Source organism: Mustela nivalis (assembly GCF_964662115.1).
Source record: "Mustela nivalis genome assembly, chromosome: 8".
In the NCBI taxonomy this organism is placed as follows: Eukaryota; Metazoa; Chordata; class Mammalia; order Carnivora; family Mustelidae; genus Mustela; species Mustela nivalis.
Window position 1 is genome coordinate 824,671 of NC_139027.1, and position 6,000 is coordinate 830,670.

Consider the following 6,000-nt stretch of genomic DNA (forward strand, 5'->3'; position numbering starts at 1 on the left):
CACTCGTCTATTGTCTTTAGTAAAGAAAATATGTAACTACAGTACAACCTCAAGGAGAATTTCAACCAGTTAACCTATTGGGCTTGAGATCATAGAATCATACCCTTTCCTTCAGGTCAATTAGAAAAAATAAACTTATTTTTTCCTAGAATGTGTCACTTAGAAGTGTGTATAATATACGATCAACACTTTGTATTCAAAGTTCTGAAGAGATGAAAACTTGCAGGAATGCAATGGAACTTTGCATTTTTTATCCCTTTCAAAAAGGAATATTGTACAGAAACACTTTTTAAAGTAATCACATTTTTATCTGCAGGGAGATGTGCTCTATTTATCATTTAAAACCTGCATAACTTTTATGAAGTTGAACAATTAGAAAGACTCCCTTGTGCCTATAAGAGTGGTGGTAGGGTGCTTTTGTCTATAAAGTTAATTTTGTTCAGTAAAATGCACTTTAACATAAAAGCTCTTATAAAAATATTTTTGCTCAAAGTAAACAGATAACTTAAAAATTTTATTGATTATATAGTATGGTTTTAGTGGCAAAAGAAATTGTCATGGATAATTTAATACTAAATTCAAAAGCAGTGCTCTATATTTTGTTTGTTTGCCTATGACTGTTTGCCTATATACTTATTTCCTTATTAATGTCTATCTTGAAACTAATGTTTGCAGTTCGAACTTCTAGTTTATATACTTGAGTTGCTTTAGAAGACATATTTCTGTTACAACTGAAATAATGTTTCATCCCTATCAACTTTGGACATTTAGGTTATAGTTAAAAATCTTTGAGTTTCTCAGTTTAGACAATGTAAGTCAACTTCCTTACCACGAGGCAAAGGGAACATCACACCAAGAATATCTCATGTTTTCACAGCCTTTGAAACAATGCTCTGCTGTGTTTGTAATGGAAAGGAACCCAGGAAAGTCTCTGGGAAGTTTTTGTTTCAGTCTCAGCAAATCATCCAAGGATTGTCCATGCAGTTTCTTAAATAAACAACATCACAGTTAAGGCATGCATCTCAGTACCCATTTTGCTGTGAAGAGAGACTTCTGTGGATTGCAAACTCTCTCGCGCAGGAGCATCTCAGCTCTGAGCCATGCTGTAAAAACAACTTAGAAAGGAGCAAACAATGGATACTGCAGCCGCAGCCCTCAGCGTCCGGCAAGAGGCTCCCTGTCCGCCAAGCGCACAGAACTCACCTAACGAGGACCACACACCCCACAGCATGGCCACAACCGCTCCCGAGTTAAAGACCAACCAGCTCAATGCTGTTAACTGTGCCGGCTCAACAGACACCAGAAGAAAAGAAAACCCTTTCCACCGCACGTCTGCAAGGAGGATGAGGAATACGCCTACCACCGAGATGCAGAAAAGGCTGCTTTTTGTCTTCAGTGACTACTGACACCGTAACCCATAGTCCAGGGAAGAAAACATAAAATAAAATACACCCACCAACAACGCGTAAAAAAATCAGGGGGCTTCCAGAAGGCTGCGAGGAAAGCTCTCTCTCTGCTTAGTGTGCGGTAGCTTAGGGGAAAAATGTCGCCCGGGCAGGACTGACAAATACAGCGCGATCGGCTCGCGGGCCGGAGGGATCTGTTTCACTTCCACATGCGTCCCCTGATGCACACACTCCCACTCATGCTCTCGATATGCTTTTTTTTCTCCACATTTTTTTTCACGAGCTCCAAATCCCCGGCATATGACCTTCTGTTAAATAGATAAAAAAAAAAATTGCTTATCAGTCATGCAAATGAGGCTGAATTCATTTTCCACAACAGATGGCCTCATAGATAATGATGATGGAAGAGAGAAAATTGAATGTCTCTCACAAGGTGGCCATGGCAACCGAGAGCAGAATAATATCAATAATAAGCTCACTGCATAATAAGGTTGTCAATCCCACAAATCAAAGTCTCCAGCTAAATCAGGTACACCACCCCAGCTAGTTACCAGGTAAAGATATATATATATATATATATATATATTGAAGAAAACTAGAATTTCAAATTTCAAGGCATTCTGTGGAAATGCGCATGTGTGTGTATGTGTGTGTGTGCACGCGCGTGTGTTCCATCGGAGGTGGGTGGTTTGATAATGAAATGACAATGTGACATATTTTTTCTTTATTTTTGCTTCATTATATTTTCTGTAGTGGACTTGGTTTCGGGAAGGATTTTTAAATAGCCATATTGAAATCTGGAATGTGGAGTGTGGAATCTCCTGCCTCCTCCTCTCCCCCGCACTCCCTGTCTGATGTTCTGTGCTGCCCTGATGCAGTGGCAGCTCGCCTCAGGCTTCCACCTTGGCTCCCAGGGGGACATCCTGCAAAATGAATCAGCAGCCATCCTGAGCAGGCTGATTAAAATGAAAATGGCAAGGCACATGTCTGGGCGGAACTGGAGCTCGGCTTTGCTGCCTGTCTGGCAAGCATGCTCAATATAGCTCTTGCTAATAATGGCTTACTGCCTTTCGCTTTTTAAAAAGGTATCGCCCTTTTTCCCCTTAACCGACTGGTGTTGGAGTGTGTGTGTGCATGTGGGTGGGTGGTTGTGCGTGTGTGTGCGTGTGGCCGCGGGGGGGGGATGGGAGGGGTTGTTCGATTCTGCTCATTTTCTGCTGCTCCCATGCCGACTGCCTGCCTGACAACACCACTATTGTAAAACTGAACTTACCTCTGTCATTCTTTTGGGGAGGGAAGCGGTTGATAAGTCTCGGGGTAAAAGGGCCAGTTATAAACTCAAGCCGCCTGAAAGACCGAGTCACCATTTTACACCTCGATACAATAATTTCTAACTGAATCCGAGGCAGCAGACCTCCGGAGAACGGGAGCTGCTTCACAGGCTCACAGTTGGACGCTGAAATGCAACCTATTTCTGTTTCAAACATTTGCAACCAACCTGCTACTGTATCCCCAGATATTATGCAACACAAAGCCTCCAAAATAGGAAAATGAGAGCTGACTGACTGATGCAATAATCAAACGAATTTAATAAAAATAAACCTCTGACTTTTTTCTCAAAATTCTCAGGCACATTAATATTACCCTCAAATAAGCTATATTTTTCAGTACCTCTGTCAAATTTTTCTGGTTTTTAAGGCATTCTGGAAATTATAAGATTATCATCTCTCATAAAAATGGCTTAGAAATTAGAACTAAGGGTTTTCCTGAATTCATTATACTTTATTTTTCTTATACATTTTTTTTCTAAGCTACTAACAATCTTTCAATTTTGCTGTCTTAATTTCCCTTATTGATTCCTTCTGGTAACAAACACGTGATGTGTGTGTGCGCGCGCACTCATTTTTGCCTTCAGTAATTCTTCTCCCCGAGATGTGATCTTTTTTCTCCTGCGCTCCAGCCCTGCTGCTGTGGTGTGAATCAGAAATCAATAGAGCTGCCCTAATGGAGACTCCACTCGGCACGCGGCAGAGCAGCTGCAGGCGTCTCCCTCCCTGCCTCCTTCCCTCCCTGCCTCCCTGTCTCTCTCTCCCTCTCTCTCTCTCTCTCTCTCTCTCTCACACACACACACACACACACACACACACACAACTAATGACGTCTGTACAGCTTTTTCAGCTGATTGGGCAGCACATCGGATGTTCTGTGGAGCAAAGAATAGGAATCATTTACAGTCGGTGGAAAAAAAACGGGAGCATGTATTCTCCTGTGTCTCAGACACTGATCCTGAGCTCCCCAGACAAGCAGCCAGGGATAAGGGACAGTTCTTCAAGTTATATGGTCACTACAGAGGGAAGGAATACTCCAAAATGGTTGTAGAAGGAACTGTAGCACAATGGGTGTGTTTCCGTTTTATAAAAGACAAAGCATTTCTCTAAAAAAAGCAAGCAGAATAAAATGTATATAAAATTTGTATGTTTAGGTCAAATCATGAATTCCTTTGCACTGCTTTTAAGGATTTGAGTATGCAATGTAACATTATTTTATAATACTTCCAAGTGCACTTTTAAAAATGAGGTACAAATGAATGTATGTGTGCGCACACACACGGACACACAGTTCACTTGTTTCTCTGCCTTAGCTTAGCTCTGTTAGCAGTAAGATCAATTTTCTTAGTTAAAATTTATTCCCACGTTTATCTTATAATAAGAAATAAATAAATCTCTGAAGGATACTATGATATTTTAAACCACCGGCTTACATATGTGGCTATGTTCCTTAGACATAGGTACATGTCTACGAAGATACACAGTCTATTGGGTAGAGGACGCCTGTACATATGGAAGCATGTGCGCATGAACACGTGTGCACACACGCAAGCACAGGCGCTGTATTGTTCCAACCGCTCTTGGTTACCGGGCACTGTAGGTCTATGTCACTGGGAGGACGGGGTGATGAGCATCGGTGAGCGAGGCCCTCGAGCTGGCCATGAAGGAAAGGTGTTCTGGAGTGTGCGGCGTGGGGAGCGCCCTCCCTACCACAGCATCAGTGTCTGCTGTCCCTCTGCTTCTTACCGGTGGCAACCGCCCGGCTCCAGTCCGGCTCCAGAGCGGCCCCTGTGCTCCTTCCATACAACCCTTGCAGGACTGACACTCACATGGCTTAAGAGGAGGGGACATGTAAAGGGGTCATGAAGCCACAGAGCATGCAGGCAAGCATTCTGCAGTTACGTTGTAGGTACACTTAATACATTAAGATTTCTTTAAAAATGCATTCCAGGGCTCTGCAGTAGGATACATCAGGACCAGGGAGTACCCCAATGACTATTTAAAGATCTTACTGTAGTTCACAATCAAACCATACAATGCATCATTTTGCTTCCAAACATCTATCATACTCTTCCTTAAATTATTTCTAATATAGTATGTTGCCTTTAGATTCATTGCTTTTCTGTATTAGCAAATGTAGTTTGTAGCTTATCTTATTAATTAATCAATAGTTTATCAATTAACTTCTTTGCAAGAGGAAATACATATGCAGCACCTTTTAATTGTCATGTCCTCCAATTTAATACAAAAGAAAATAAATTCCAGGTGCTGTTGTGTCTTGAACTATAAACACACAGGCAATACACAAGGGTGTGTTGCAGCTACTGGCCGCATGCCCTGGTCTCTCCAACCAACAGCGACTGGATCTCTGGACCTGTGGCCAGAGTCGGTCTCAACATGATAGGTATCTACATGGGACTTGACCTTTCTTCGGACGCCATGTTTCACACCAAGGCAATGGATGGGGACCAGATCTCCCTGTAAAGCGTGAGGATGACCTTTCTGAATTTGGGTACAGGAAGCTCAAGACACTGTCCCTAAATATCTTCTTTTTAACTTTATTACCTTTCTTCAGAATACGTCTGCATCAGTGATAGGAAAGGAAATCTTGGACTAATTGAAGACAGTAGCAAATAGGAGAAATCATCACAATGGGGTAGCAAGCAATTAAAACCTGGAGCTCAGACACCCCCACTCCCCGTCCTCTCCCCCACACTAGGGTTGACATAGCCGACCCCCGACTCCCCACCCCCCTATTCCATTAACAGTTGAACTTTCTGAATTAGGCTTGTATGAGATAAGAGCAACTTCAGGAATACACCACAACGATCGAGATGGGAAACTCACCTTCATCGCAGGGAATTAGTTTTAATCAAGCTGTGCACCTGTGGAATGTTACAGCAAACAGTAAGGACCAAGGTCTGGGTGCTTTACCTGAAAAATCAAGGGGTGAGAAAGAAATCTGGGGGTTGTAGCACAAAGAGCAGCACATCAAGTTTGTCGCAGGCAGACAGAAGTTGCTCGTGTAATCTCAGTGCACTGGGTAGAGCAGAAAGAACAGGCCATGAACTTGGTGGGACTCATGGGTATTGCCTTGGAATCTGTCTTGGATTGACTATTCTACTGCATGTTAGTAGATCCTGGGGTGTTCAAAGCATTCCTGTTCAGACCTCTTGGCCTGACTTTATAGAGCTGGTCATTTGTCAAAATATATAGATATAAAGTGTTTCGAATATAACTCTGAGATTTACGAGAACAGTGGGAAT

At 42.4% G+C, this 6,000-nt stretch overlaps 1 protein-coding gene across 4 annotated transcripts in view; it reads right to left on the reverse strand.

The window, feature by feature from the left end:
- MYT1L (myelin transcription factor 1 like) overlaps window positions 1–2,752 on the reverse strand; it is a 393,093-nt gene extending 390,341 nt beyond the window's left edge. The window contains exon 1 of one of the 4 annotated variants that reach the window (XM_082745766.1): window positions 2,680–2,752. The gene's annotated coding sequence lies outside the window, so the exon portion shown is untranslated. Of the gene's footprint in view, window positions 1–1,029; window positions 1,170–1,203; window positions 1,347–1,456; window positions 1,639–2,679 lie in introns of those variants that run through there. The other 3 variants (XM_082745762.1, XM_082745764.1, XM_082745767.1) reach the window with 3 other exon arrangements.
- Between the last annotated feature and the right edge of the window lie 3,248 nt (window positions 2,753–6,000).